Here is a 15,559-nt window from a genome sequence, read left to right as displayed (position 1 = left end):
GTGTAAAGGAAACACAGGCTGATTTCCAATGTCTAAGGTATGAGCAACTAGAGGATAGGCTGGGACTTTCTGCTGGGAAATAAGCGCCTGAGTAGTGATCTCAAAGGTACACCAGACTGTTAAAGACATAGAAAAATTATCTTGGGCATAACATTTGTGTCACTAAAATAAATAAAGGTCACAAAAGTGCTGCATCTGCTGGAATGAGCAAATTGTTTTTGGAAGATAGGTTGATGTGTAGTTTAGATTAAGGGGTTATTGGGTTTGGGCAGGGAAATGGCCTTGGGTAGAGTGCTCTTTCGGAAGGTCGGTGCAGACTCAATGGGCCGAATGGCTCCCTTCTGCCCTGTAGAGATTCTATGAAATACAGGCTGAGCTTGATTTTTTAAAAAATTATTATTTTATCAGTTACAAAACCAGAGCTCAGAGTGTGGACAGGGGCAAACCCCTAATCCAGCTCCTTGCCTGCTCCAAAAACTAATTCAAATTGAATACATGGTCCCCACAAGAGACACATACCAGATACAGGCATTACACCTGTTCAGCAGAGTGAAGTTGACTTGACTGAAGTATACAAGATCCCGAATGATCCTGACAAGGAGGATAGAGTTGTGAAGCAAATAATTTCAGGAACTAAGTTGCGACATACAGATTAGGAGCTTGGGCCCACGAGCCTGCTCCGTCATTCAATAAGATCATGGCTGATCTACCCCCGGGAAATGTCTTTAGATATATGCAGGTGAGGGCTTTTGTGAGGCGACAGGTGAGGGAATTCCCATTGCTCCTGGCACAAGAAGTTCAAGATAGGGTGATCTCGGGTGTATGGGTCGGGGAGGGCAAGGTGTCGGAAATACATCAGTAGTTGAAAGAAGAGGGGGAAGCGCTGGTAGAAGAGTTGAAGAGTAAATGGGATGAGGAGCTGGGGGAGGAGATCGAGGAAGGTCTGTGGGCTGATGCCCTAGGTAGGGTTAATTCCTCCTCCTCGTGTGCCAGGCTCAGCCTGATACAATTTAAGGTGGTCCACAGAGCGCACTTGACGGGGGCAAGGTTGAGTAGGTTCTTTGGGGTAGAGGACAGATGTGGAAGGTGCTCAGGGTGCCCGGCGAACCATGTCCATATGTTTTGGTCATGCCCGGCACTGGAGGGGTTCTGGAGAGGAGTGGCGGGAGCAATATCTCAGGTGGTCAAAGTCCGGGTCAAGCCAAGCTGGGGGCTAGCAATATTTGGAGTAGTGGACGAACCGGGAGTGCAGGAGGCGAAAGAGGCCGGCATTCTGACCTTTGCGTCCCTAGTAGCCCGGCGAAGGATCTTGCTAATGTGGAAGGAGGCGAAGCCCCCCAGCGTGGAGGCCTGGATAAATGATATTGCTGGGTTCATAAAGTTGGAGAGGATCAAGTTTGCCTTGAGAGGGTCTGCGCAGGGGTTCTACAGGCGGTGGCATCAGTTCCTAGACTATCTCGCGGAGCGTTAGAGGAAGGTCGGTCAGCAGCAGCAGTAGCAACCTTGGGCGGGGGGGGGGGGGGGGGGACTGCCTGGGGGGGTGGATGAGCAAGAGATAACATGAAGGGTTGGGAAACTGGCAGGTACGGGTGAGGGCCAGTGTACAAAGCTGTGTAAATATATCATTTTGCCATGTATATATCTTGCTCTGCGCGATTTCTCTTTTTTTTTTGTTACGGGGGGGGGGGGGGGGGGGGGTTATTGTTTGTAAGGGAGAAAAATTGTGTTAAAAAACTTTAATAAATATATATTTTTTTAAAAAGATCATGGCTGATCTGATTTGTAATCTCAACTCCACATTCCTAGCTACCCCTGTTGACCTTTCACCTCTTTGTTAATCAATTATCTATCTCTGCCTTAAAAATATTCAAAGACTCTGCGTCCCCTGCCCATTAAGGAAGAGAGTTCCAAAGACTCTCAATCCCCAGAGGAAAAACAATTCTCCTTATCTTGATCTTAAATGAGCGACCCTTTACTTTTGAACAGTGACTCCTAGTTCTAGATTCTCGCACAAGGGGTAACATCCTCTCCACATCCACCCTGCCAAGACTCTTCAGGATCTTACACATGATGATCAAGCCACTCTCTTATACTCCTAAATTCCAGCAGACATAAACCTGGCCTGTTCAACCTTTCCTCCTAAGACACCCTGCCCTTTCCAGATATTAGTCTAGTAAACCTTCTCTGAATTGCTTCTAATGCATTTGCATCCTTTCTCAATTATGGAGACCAAAACTGTACACAATATCATACAACATTAATCATAGAATCCCTACAGTGCAGAAAGAGACCCTTCGAGTTTGCACCGATCCTCTGAAAGAGCACCCTATTTGGCCCAAAACCTGTACTATCCCCGTAATCCAGTAACCCCACCTAACCTTTTGGACATTAAGGGACAATTTATCATGGCCAATCCACCTAATCTGCACATCTTTAGACTGTGCGAGGAAACCGGAGCACCCGGAGGAAACCCACGCACACGGGGAGAATGTAGACTCCACACAGACAGCATAACTCCCCTACTTTTGTCAATTCACCTCATAATAAATGATAACATTATTTTAGCTTTCCTAATTGCTGTACCTGCATATTATTGCCCGTTGACATTTGATGCCCTAGGACACCCAGATCCCTCTGCAGCCTCTCACCATTTAGGTCACATGCTTTCTTACTCTTCCCGACTAAATGGATAATTTCCCAGTTTTAACTTGGTTTACCTGACTGAGTGAAGACTTAAGAGCAGCAAGGTGGGTGGATTCCTTTGTTCTGACGATTCGACAAAAAGATGGATGCGCAGAAATGCAATTAAGTTAATGTTTTTTTTTGCGCGGGGGGGGGGGGGGGGGAGTTAAAGGTTAAACCGATCAAATGTTTTTCTGCGTGTGACTCCACCCCACCCAAAAAAGCTTGTCCATCAGCGGAAAATCAGCTGTCAGGGGATGGTGCTCTCTCCGGGAGGGTAAACTCCACAGCAGCACAGGTTGGGAAATCCTGGGAGGTATGAATGACAACCTGATTTTTTTTGTTTTAAAACTTGCGCCTGTGACGATTTCAGGACGTGTTTAGGGAGGGCTGCAGATTGTCTGCGGGGAGGGTTGCTGCTGCTGTGGAGTTTACCCTCCCGGAGAGAGCACCATCCCCTGACAGCTGGTGCGGCCGCAGCCTGTCCCGCCCTCACTGCAGCAGAAGCCGTTAGTGGAGAGGGCGGATAACGGAATCCTTCTTGCTCGTCTTTTTCTCTCCTCCCGGCATCGATCAAGCCCCAGCTGCTCCTCGCCGTTACCACGGGGGTAATGTAGTTGTACTTCACCGTGTGTGGGGGTGGTGGCTCATGTGTGGTGATTATTTACCCCCCCCCCCAAACTCGTGGTGAACCATAATTGCTGTTAATTCCCTCCCCTTAACCAACTTTCGCAACCATCTGATATTTAAATTACTCTTCCTGTTTTTATTGCTGAGTTTTTTTTCTCTGCCTTCGCTCTTATGCCCTCCGTGCTAGCTGTACACACACACACACTCTCTCTTAAGACATCTGTTTTTATCATTCTGAGCTGTTGAATATTTTTGCTGTCTTCCCCCCCCCCCTCCCTCCCTCCCCTTCTCTTTGGGATTTTTCATTCTCTCAGGGGGACGGTTCCACTGCAGAAGTTGTGGTTTACAATTCTCATTTAAATCAGTTACTTCTCGCGTTTCAACTTGGGGCAGCAAATCGTGGCGGTTGTGCTGTTGTCGATCGCCTTCTGTGCAGATGATGATGCCTGGTTTCCGGGTGGTGATTGAAGGGGAAATTCAGGCTGATAGTCCCGTGCCCTGGCTGGCATCTAATGCAGTAGAGTCATTTTGGAATTTTGCTGATTTTTCTTAACTTGCACATTTACTCGTGGACCCACCGGCGAACTCTTGTGGTCGCGACGCTCGGTCAGTATTGAGGTTCTCGCTTTTTTGTGTGTGTGTGTGTTTAAAGCCCTCTGTATTCTGACATCTACCCTACCCTCTGTAACCTGCTCCGGCCCAGCAACCCTGTCCCAACTAACTGCATTCCCCCAGTTTTGGCCATTTGTGAAATCCTGCCCTTTTCTCCTTGGCCTATGCCTCATTATCTGTGGAAAATGGGTCAAACTGTTTTAGCTAATTATTAATCTTGGCTATTCTGTAACAGTCTGACAAACTGATGTGAACGCACCTCCCCTTGCTGTAACCATCATTAAGATGTTTTTTTTAATGGTAGGAAGCTTTTATGGACTCTCGGTTAATTTCTGTTCTTCTGTTTGGTTGATTGGCCCAAAACACAATATGAGGAGGGAGAAGCCACCCACACCTCCCCCAGAAAATAGTATCCGGCTGGATTTCAACCCAGAATTCGCAGCTGGAATTGCTGTCTCAGCCTGGAGTGGTGTTCACACCCTGCACCTCTAATTCAGGTGGGAAGGTGAAAAGCTCATTCCAATTAATCAGTTAAAAGAAAAGCATTGAAATGAGCAGGCACACAAAGTCTCAGCACATAACATTTTCTGGGCAAACAGGATGCCATTGCTCATTAACACGCAATGCAAGCATCTACTGGCACAGAATAATACAGCACAGAAGAGGCCCTTTGGCCCATCGGGGCACCCTGTCTTCAGATGTATCTACGCAGATTGCACTGTATTATATGTACAGACGTCGGTCTGGTGACAGCTCTATGAACATAGAAGTTTCAGAAATCAATTTGAAAGTAGTGGTGAGAATTAAGAACATCATTTTAAAAATATATGCTGAACAACTTGCTTCTAGGCACAATCTTGAACCAATTACTCTTGTTTTCACTGATCTGCATGGCCTGTTGGCCAGGAGGCTTGAGCTATTTCTGATGTAAATATCAACATTACATCAATCCATTGTTTTCCCAGAGGATCCATTTATTTAATAGTCAAGTTCTTGTTCACAGAAAGCAAGGACTTATCCTCGGAAGTGACGTTTGTGCTGAGCACATCTAGGCAAAACCTATAATGGTTCGTTATTCAGTGACCAGAAAAATACGATCTTGCTGAACCGTGTCTGTTTTCTGGCAGCAGTTGCAATTCATTGCAAGGCAATCTATTAGGGTGCAGAAAGCGGTTGCTCGGGTTTGTAAATGAGCCGTTTCTAGCTATAGGCAACAAGGCCATTGCCCAGATCAGTATAGAATATAGGACTGACACCTTGAAGCGATATTTAACTGCCTCAATCATCAGATAGCGCTTTACAGTACATCTCTGGATCATGGTAATCTACTGTGTAATTCTGCAATACTTTGAGCATGAAGGAAACCAACCCAGAATCAAAACCAGCAACAATGTGTATTTTTATAGCGCCTTTAGCATAATAAAATAAAACACTTCCAAGGTGCATGAAGACAAAGAGGAATTTGGTATTTATCAAAGGTCAGTTGCTATGGCGCTACTTAGTGCAAGCACATAGCGCACATAAACACACGCACACTTAGTATTGCCTATCACTGGTCGAATTTTGTTCAATTCTCAAGGGCAAATTGAAATGCCCATTAAATGCTGACCTAGCCAGTGAAGCCTGCAGCCCTTGAATGAATGAAACAGTTTGGAAGATCTTAACTTCAGTCTATTGCATCCTTCAGATTCTAACTTATTTGAGATGTTGCACCTATGAGAAGTCAAGCAGGAAGTCATGCAGACAGTAGTGAATATCACATCTATTTGTAACCAGTGGGCATAATAGATTGAGTATTCTTTACAGCTGAATGTTAGCAGAGTATGTATGGAGGACCACTTCCAGGTGGTGAAGATTTCATGTTGGGGTTTGGATGTACTTTCAATGTCAATGTGAGGAGGGGGGGGAAGTAATATTATTAAGCAAGGTGGACTTCTGGTTGATGTGTGAACACCGATTCAACCCCTGATGAGGAAAATCCAAAACTCATTTCTATAATGTATATTTTTGTGGTTGAAGGTCCAACTTTGCTCCTGTTGCTTCTAGGTGGCAAATCTTCACCTGGATTGTAAATAACCCAGGGCAGAGAAATTGCAGGTACTCTTCCCCTCGTGCACTTGCAGTAAGTTACTCTTATCCCCTGCTTCCTGGGGTGTCATAAGAGGTAATTTGGCCCTTTTGAGATTGTTGCCATAATTGTTATGTGCATTTGAATGTGGATGTTACGTTATATAGGTGCTTGTATAGGTGTGCACAGGGAATCTTCTATCTTTCCTGGGATAATGTTTGGGCATGTCATGAGTTTTGTTTATATTGTGTTTTTGACATCACTCCAAGCCAGAGAGAAATGCAGATGTTCAACAATAGGATATTGCTATGCAAGCACACTTTTAATAGGCCTGGCTGAGTTTAGTGTTTTCTATCAATGATCAAATTTAGTTTGTGTCGATGCTCTTAAATTTGGCTGATGTTTTTTCCAGGCTCGTCGTATTGCTGTTTCTGTATGGAGTGAAAAGCTGGATATTGTCTGTGGTATTATCAGGTATTACAGTACCCAAGAGGCCAAAAACCATTGGTTAAACCTACGACTTTACCATTGGCTGTTGATATGTAGCTCCGCCTTGACAGGCGGGGTATAAGAACCGGTGCTGTCCCAGCAGCCCTCACTTTCTGTACCGAAGCTGCTGGGGAACAGTTCTAGTCGATTAAAGCCTTCAGTTATGTTACAACCTTGTCTTTGAGTGTAATTGATCGTGCACCATTTTCACATTGCAGTACTTTGGAAATAGAGAATTTAATCTGTAGTCTATTGCAGAATATTAAAGAAAGGAACTATTTGGCTGCCTTGGTTAGTGTTGCCAACCTTCCAAATTGGTTTGGAGTCTCCAGGAATGAAGATCATTTCCCCGGACACTGGAGTGCTGTGTGCAAGGAAAATCATCAGGATATTTGAAGAAATCTTTGTTTTCGGAAAGTTGTTTTAGTATTCCTTTATACCAGGTATAAAAATATTGAAAATGGCAAAGAAGGATGTTGGGCTGACTGTTGGCCATCATCCGATTTGGTAATGCGTCTTTTTGTTTTCCCATTGGTGTAGGAAGGCGTTGTGTCACATAGATGAATGTGTTGGCTGTCTAAATGGCTGGCATGGGGGCCATTCATGTGATGAAATCTCCAGCTTAATCCCTCTTGGCACCCACCTCCATTTAACTGATTTGATATTTTACTCATTCCATTGTTGCAATTATCTGTCCACTATGAGCGAAGATGATCAAACACTGCTGTCACAATAGTCTCAACCAGATTTACACTCGGCACACCCGCTACTGGTCGATCCATTCTGTGGAGCTTCACAGCACATGTGCGGTGTCGTGTGTGTTCTAATTTCGAGGAGCAGCTGGCATATCACTGTTATGAATATAACCTCGTCATTCAAATTAAATTTACAAGCCTGGAGGATTGACTTTGCACGATTAGGGAATTAGTGGTGTGGTTTGTGTTTGTCACGAATTGTCACCCGTGCCAGCTACAGCTATAAAACTGGTGCTTAATGAGTCTAATGCCAAAGCTACACTTTGTCTAATTGGTCAAATTGGAATGGAATATGATTGTTCTATACTGTAATCTACATATCCTTGGAATTGTTGTTTGAGCTAAATTCTTAAAGCAGTCACTGTAAACTTAAAGCCTTCAGCTACAACACAAAATTCCTAGATGTACAGGAAAATTCTGCATAAATATGCTGGTTTGTCTTCCTTCCTCCAATGTTCTCACAATAGACAATGCAGATCAGCCCTTTCTGTAGCTCGGAGCAATACAGTTCGAGAGCAATGGGCTATTTGGAGAATGGAACAGTTGTATTTTTAATATAACTTAAAGGCTTATTGAGCAAAATTTTGACTACAATGCATACTTTCTAAAGCTTTACATTGTGATACCTGTTATATATGTGGATAAGGTTCGACTGAATGGAAATATGGATCTCGTGTTGGAAAACTACTTTTCAAGATCCCTCTTTATTCATTCATGGGATGTGGACATCACTGACAAAAGCTAATATTTATTACCTATTCCCAAATGTCCATTAGAAAATGTTGGTGAACCGTTATCTTCAACCATCGCAGTTTTGATGGTGAACTGTGCTGTTAGGAATTTTCAGGATTTAGACCTCCATGGCACTGAAGAAAAGACAATGCCTTGTAACTTCCTGGCTCCCCAGTGTCAGATTTGGGGGTTACCCCAAAGATACATTGGGGAATCCCTCTCGGAAGTTCCCATGCAAAAGCTTTACATGGCAAAGCAATAGCTTCCCCTGGACAATTGCGCCATGCTGGAAATCATCTGAAAAAGTGATTTTAAATCACTAACGTCAGATAGCTCTGTTGGTTTTGCACCAGTAGTTACTGTTGGCAGAAATAAAACCCTTCTAGCCTAAGCAGAACTATTTTAAACACCCAGACCGAGCCCCACACGGGACACCCCCAAATCTCTGGACCCTTCCGGCTCGCAATCTAGTGTGGATCCAACACCCCTGCTGGGAACAGACCCCCCTACCCCCCCACTCCGAACTGAGCATACTCAAATTCCCCCAGTAGCAGACCCAACCACCTCACCCAGCCCCGGATCCCCTAAATTCCATGAACTTAGCGCAACACTTTCCCCGCCCCATCAATTTCATTGGTTCCTTTAAACCAATCTGGCTGCCAGTGTGGTTTTAAAAGAAAAGGAGTATGGCCTCACTGAGCTCGCTGGAATTGCATCATGCTGTGGTCTTGGGGGACGTTCGCTGCAGGCCCCAAGCAGCCTCAGCTGAACAAAGTTTTTACCGAGTAGGTCAGTGCGCTTTACACTCTTGTAGCTCCAGCGGGCCATGACCTTTCATCACTGGGTTGAAGATGTGGCCCAGTAAGTTTTCCAAGCCAAGAAGGTGCATAACTTGGAGTTTGTGGTGTTCGCGTGAACCTTCTGTGTTTGCCCTTCTACGTGGTAGAGACTATGGATTTGAAAAGTATTGTTGATGGAGGAGTGGCTGGTGCTGCAGTGTAGGTAAATGTCATATTCATGTTGCCCTGCTGATGGAGGGAGTGAGTGTTAAGGTGGTGGATGAGATGCCTATCATGCATATTGTTTTGTCCTATGTGGTGTTGAATGTCTGGAGTGTTGTTGGAACTGCACAAGGAAGTGTGAAGTATTCCATCACATTCCCGACTTGTGCCTTTATAGGGTCTCCAGAGTTCTGAGCAAGACAATAATCATTATCTTAAATAGTTTTCTAATTTGTCATTCTGTAAGGTGGTGAAAAGATCTGAAAGAAGTTGAGGAAAAATTACAAAAACTCAAGGAAAAATATGAGGAGAGTTTTGAAGATTTGATTGGGAAAGAGAGAGTAGATGCTGTGCAGAGAGACCTGGGTGTGCTAGTGCATGAGTCGCAAAATGTTGGTTTACAGGTGCAACAGGTGATTAAGAATTTTGTCCTTCATTGCTAGAGGGATGGAGTTTAAGACTAGGGAGGTTCTGCTGCAATTGTATAAGGTGTTAGTGAGGCCACACCTGGAGTTTTGTGTTCAGTTTTGGTCTCCTTACTTGAGAAAGGACGTACTGGCACTGGAGGGTGTGCAGAGGAGATTCACTAGGTTAATCCCAGAGCTGAAGGGGTTGGATTACGAGGAGAGGCTGAGAAGACTGGGACTGTACTCGTTGGAATTTAGAAGGATGAGGGGGGATCTTATAGAAACATATAAGATTATGAAGGGAATAGATAGGATAGATGCGGACAGGTAGTTTCCACTGGCGGGTGAAAGCAGAACTAGGGGGCATAGCCTCAAAATAAGGGGAAGTAGATTTAGGACTGAGGTTACGAGGAACTTCTTCACCCAAAGGGTTGTGAATCTATGGAATTCCTTGCCCAGTGAAGCAGTAGAGGCTCCTTCATTAAATGTTTTTAAGATAAAGATAGTTTTTTGAAGAATAAAGGGATTAAGGGTTATGTGTTCGGGCAGGAAAGTGGAGCTGAGTCCACAAAAGATCAACCATGATCTCATTGAATGGTGGAGCAGGCTCGAGGGGCCAGATGGCCTACTCCTGCTCCTAGTTCTTATGTTCTTATGTCTCAAATCAATGACAATAATAAATTGATGGTGTTTACCTGAACATGTCTTCTATGATTTAAATATTCATTGCTGACATATTATTGAAATTGATTGTCAACTTAAAGCAGTTTTCCTTCACCAAATTTTAGATGAAAGCCAGGAGACAAGGGATCTGGTGCTTAAAGTGCAGAGAGCTGACACTAGCCTTGACTGTGTCCTGATTCTCAAACATGGGATCCTTTTACAGAAAGTGGAAGAAACTACCGTCTTCACTGATGGCCAGAAATTTTGTAGCAGTGTCTTGCTCGTTGGGGGTGAGATGGCCAATGGATGTGGGAAAGAGTCTGCCCATTCTGGCTAGAGTGAAGATGATTGTGCAGTAACCATTTTTTTTAATACAGCAAAATCAATTGCTGTTTGGAAACCGGCATTTTGGGCCTTCCATTTCCATATAGTGTGCAAGTGCATCTGCATACAACATGGGACAGAGGGAAGGACATGGAACTGGTAATATTTCTAGTGTTCAATATTATTATTGTCCTCAACTCTCCTTCTTACAGCTCCTGAGGGCAAGTATAAGGTTAATGCATTTTATCAGTGAATATTCTGCCCCGTCATTTATCAAATAAGTGACTATACTAATATGGCCACTTTCCCATTGAAGGAAAACAGCGATGTGGTACAGTTGTCCAGTACCTGTTTGACTACAATTACCACAGTATATGGTTCACAGTCACTGTGCCCAGACATGCATCAAGTTCCTGCTTCTGAACTTTTACTTGGTTCACTTGTGCCTTGCGAGTCTCCTAATAAATACCCCCCTTAATCTCACTAAACCCATTCTATGCGTGTCCCACATGGCTCAGTGGTGGTTCTGCTGCTTCTGAGTTGGAGGGTCACAGTTTCAAGGCACGCTGTTAAAAATTGAGCCTATGGTCCAGATGGACAATTCGATGCTTCACCGAGGGCCTCTGATAGTACAACACTCCCTATTAGCCTGCCCAGCTAAATGGCATTATTTGCCATTTGTATTTCCTTTGCAGGCAAGAGCAGCAGCCAGTTTGCACATGGCAAGATCCCACATACAGTTGTGAGATAACGGACTAGATATTCAGTTTGGGTAACAGCTGATGAATTCATACTGGAAAGAACACTTGGAAACTCCTTTTGTTCAACAATACAAAAGGAGTTTCCGAGTGATCTTACCTGTAATAATCCATCAACTGCTACTGCCTAAACTGAATATCTTGTCAGTTATCTCACAACTGTATGTGGGATCTCATCATGCAAATTGATTGCTGCTCTTGCCTAAAAAAATGACAGGGAATACAAATGGAAGGTTATGACGAGCCTTCCCTATTTCCACTCCCACCATCTTCAGCAATCTGGCATGCCGCCCATCAGAACTAGGCAACATACCCATTCTGAACCGTGCAAGGGCTCCATAAAATCTAGATTCCGTGTAATGGTTAGAAATAATTCGTAATCTTTAAATAATTCCTTTGATTATTTAGATATTCTCATTGTAGAGGTTAGTTTCTCTGTGCTTCGTAGGGTAAGAAGAACCAACAAATATTTATTGTGCACTGGATCGTGATCAGAAAAATGGATGTTTACCTGAACACTGTAACTTGGGAATTCGAAATATAGAATGTTTTTCTACTCCCTAATTTCTCCAGTGAATTCTCAACCCTAGTTGGCAGTGTTAACATTATTTCAACTGACATCACCTGCTGCTTCCATTGATGTGGCCTAAGTAAGCCTCAAAGTTAATTTAAAAAGTCTGTTGTAGCCTATTGGTTTTTGACATCACCTGGTGCTCACTTAGTCATGCGGACCAGAAATTTGCAGACTCGATTCCCAGCTTGATCTTGCTGGATCAACAGTCAGGCGTTACCACTGACCTAGATGTTTCTGACTAGGGAGGGAAGAAACGGCTATTATTCCTTCTCCAAATTAATATTCAGTGACCTCTGTCTGGAAAGTGTTGAGGTGGGTAATTTTGGAGAAAGCAAGATGATAGTAACAACATCAGATAATAATCAGGAATGGAAAAGAAAGCAGGCTGGTTTTGATTTTGTTTGCTGCAGGTATTAAAGGCAAATGTAACCTGCCAAGACAATCATCTCCGCTCCAGGACATCACTGCAGCAGTTCCTCCGGGCAGTGCATAGGTCAAACCATCTTCAACTGCTCCATCAATGGTTCATGGCGCATGCGCCTTCCCTTGTACATGGAGGCACTTTGTTTTTAGTCTTCCCTATCTTAAATTTAGGGGACCTTTTCTATCAATTGGTTGGTGGGGGAGGGTGAGGAACAGTGAGGCAGGCAAGAAGCCACCATGAAGAGAGGCAAGTGGGAAGGATTCTTTCATGTGTGAAGAGCACATCATTTTTAACGAGTTATAATTAAAACTTGTTGCTTTTAATTTTGTCGTGCATGGAAAAAAAACTTGAGTTGCTGATGGCTTTCATACGTGAAACCGCAACATTAATAATTGCTTTAAATGCCGTTGCTAATGCCGCACAGCACAATTTTAATTTTAATTTATTTGGAAACAATGGCAAATGGAGGAGGGATGGAAGATTTTTTTCTCCGGATTTCATGGCATCCCGGTTTGGATGTGCATCAATGCCCAGCCTAATAGCTCCTAATATAGGTGTTACAGTTGTGGAATATAATTTACACCCAAAGAGTAGGATTACTGAATAGTGAGTAAGTTATGATCAATAACATGTGTGGCATAAATATTAATAATTTCTCTTATTCATGCATTCTGTTTATACCTCACAACATTTAAATTTAAATTGGGTAGTTTTCAACCATCTCCTTTAAAATAAAAACTCTGATTGTTCTGTATAATGTGGCATTTTTTTGCATTTTGATAAGTAGTGTTGCTCTTTCTAGCTTTAATCTATTTGCTCTGTTTAGGTCACCTTTGCTCATGAGTCGCCAGGTATCTTTATGATACCGCCACGTGGTTCAAGTTCAGGTTATGATTAATAACACAGCACACCGCTTAGTAAGGATTAAAACAACGGTCATTTATTATATACAACGAGCAATATTAATACCCTAATACTACTTTCTATATAACAAACCTATTACTACTGGCCAATACTTAACTTAGGAAGAGCCCACCAGGTCAGGGAAACGAATGGCTTGTCCAATCAAATCTGGCCCGCGGGATTCAAAAGGCTGTTACAGGTCGGTGGCTAGGTGTCTCTACCGGATAGCGATCGTTGGATTCAAACTTACGATACACGGTGGCTGGTCTTGCGAAGGTCTCGAGCAGGCGAAGATGAGAGAGAGAGAGCGATCTGAACTTGGACCTTTACTTTTATAGGGCCCAGGGGCTTCCCGCCTCCCAGGGCGACCCTTGACCCGGAGTCCCAAGTGATTGGATTCTGTCCCCCATCTCTGGGGTCGATGTGTCCAATGGCGAGGCGATTCCTCGATCGGCGGGTGGTCGCTCACCTGTCTTTGTTCGGCCACTGCAGGCGCCGACAGGTCTGGCCCGGTATTCAATTGCTAATATGTTGCAATTGTTCCCGGGGATAGCCGATTTAACTGTGGATGTCTGAGTAGATTAGGTGTAAACAGTCCTGAATGCAACTGCGGATACCTGGGTTGATGGGCTGTTGATAGCCCTGAGTATCGATCTGGGCTACGTTCCCAGAGCTGAATATGCAAACCTGCCTGCAGCTGCCTGCTTCTGTCTTCTTGGCTGCTTTTCCCAGCAGTCTTTCGGGTTAGCCGTTTTAAACTGCATTTTGGCCAGATTAATCGGAACGCAGCCATTTTACATGGTTACAGTAGGTCTTGATGTGTCATTAGAGAGGTAAGATTTGTTAACTTCTGCTTGAAACTGAATCAGTGAAGTTCCGTTGGCATACAGTAATAACGTTTCGTAGTTTACTCTTGATTGTAACACAGCTGGTGTCCTTGGGCAGGAGTAAAGCAACTAAACGCAGATGCCAGAGAATTCAAGTGTCCTGGGTCGAGGTGTCATTTGGAATTTGATTAGTTTTATAACGGTTGCATGTTCCATCAGATGACAGGTGCTTCCTCTGTGTTTTCCTTTATGCCATCATACCTGACCTAGGTTTAATGAACGCTCCCTCACAATCGTTACTACCCCATCCAGATGTGTCAGTTTAATTAAGCCTAGTAAAGCATTTGATCTCTGCACTTGTGCAGCAATAAGACATTTCCAGCATTTTGCATGCACCTTGCTGCTTCTGGCATATTTTTCACCAGGAATTATCTGGTATCACTGGAATATGCCAGTCTTTGGGCAGGCAAGATCCATCAGGCAATACTTATCAGTTAATGAATTAGAATTCTTTTGCCTTGAGGTTGGCAATGAGCATCTGATCAAACTCATGCATCTGGTCATAATCTCAAATGTTCTTCAGGAAGTCGGAGTGAAATTTTGAGTATTGTTGATGGAAGCTTTATTCACAATACTTCAACGGGGAGTAAAAGCATAGGTCTGCGGCAGTGCTAAGGAGCTGAATTAAGAGATGTTGTTGAACAGGTTAGGTAGATCTTGTTATCATCATGATGAGAGGGGTGCACTGTCTGTCGCTAGTTCCACAACTCCACAAGTCACAACAGATATTTAAATGATTTCCCCCCCCCCCTTTCCGGTTTTGAGTTTCCCGTTGCAGGTGGTGTATTCAATTGGAAACTCCACTGACAACAGCGGGACCAGAATATCCCACTGCCAGCCAATGGTGGGCCACCTTCGCCACCATCAAATACATGGCAGGTGGTGCAGAAAATCCCGCTCTATTACTAAACCAGTCTTGAGAAGTAGAAAGGCAAAGGTGATTAATATACCGTATGAAATATGGAAGTATAATATTACTCTTTCTAAATACAAAATGAATTCTGCCAAAAGACAAGGGTGGGATTTTCCAGCCACCCTGCGGCGAGTTTTCCAGCAGTGGGGGCTGCTCGCCATTGACCGATCCCGTCGATGTACACAGCATTTTGCTTGGCTTGCCCACCACACCAGCGGGAGACTTTTCAGGTAGACTTTGAGGAAAACTTGCAGACACTCCATTTCAGCACATCGATCAACTTAAGGAGCAGCTTCCATTCACTTGCGACTTTGGAATGGGTCTGGACCATAAAGGGCGTTGTTGCCTTTACGCAAGCTGTTGATCCTTCTCCTCCTCCAAAGCCAAGTCAAATCCAGCTTTTAAATAGTTTTCTAGGCATTGTTTTCTTCAAAGCATAAACTACCATGTGGAAACAGCCTTGAAGAAACTACCAGGGTCAAGAGGTTTCCAGCTTTTTAAAAACTGCTTAATTACCTTTTCTTATAAAATGCTGTCTTTTCCAGGAACAGCAGCAACCAGAGTCTTTGCATTAACATTTTAAGGGACAGTTGCTTGGAATTTCTGTCTGCCAATTGGGTGTGTTTGGTGGCGTGACTGGACAATATCACAAGGAGGCCCTATGCATGTTTCCCGGTGGTGTAAATTCAGGGCGCGATCGCATCGCGCACCCCCCCCCCCCCCTCCCCGCTCCAAAT

The 15,559-nt window shown here is 44.0% G+C and overlaps 1 protein-coding gene across 9 annotated transcripts in view; it reads left to right on the top strand.

Moving 5' to 3' along the window:
* The first annotated feature begins 2,732 nt into the window (after nucleotides 1-2,732).
* Nucleotides 2,733-15,559, top strand: part of LOC140427824 (type 2 lactosamine alpha-2,3-sialyltransferase-like) — a 236,019-nt gene continuing 223,192 nt past the window's right edge. For 4 of the 9 annotated variants that reach the window (XM_072513535.1, XM_072513531.1, XM_072513532.1 and 1 more), the window contains exon 1: nucleotides 3,091-3,290. The gene's annotated coding sequence lies outside the window, so the exon portion shown is untranslated. Of the gene's footprint in view, nucleotides 2,748-3,090; nucleotides 3,291-3,670; nucleotides 3,919-15,559 lie in introns of those variants that run through there. The other 5 variants (XM_072513536.1, XM_072513534.1, XM_072513530.1 and 2 more) reach the window with 3 other exon arrangements.

This window comes from Scyliorhinus torazame, chromosome 8 (assembly GCF_047496885.1).
Source record: "Scyliorhinus torazame isolate Kashiwa2021f chromosome 8, sScyTor2.1, whole genome shotgun sequence".
Taxonomy (NCBI): domain Eukaryota; kingdom Metazoa; phylum Chordata; class Chondrichthyes; order Carcharhiniformes; family Scyliorhinidae; genus Scyliorhinus; species Scyliorhinus torazame.
This window is presented reverse-complemented; position numbering and strand designations above follow the sequence as displayed.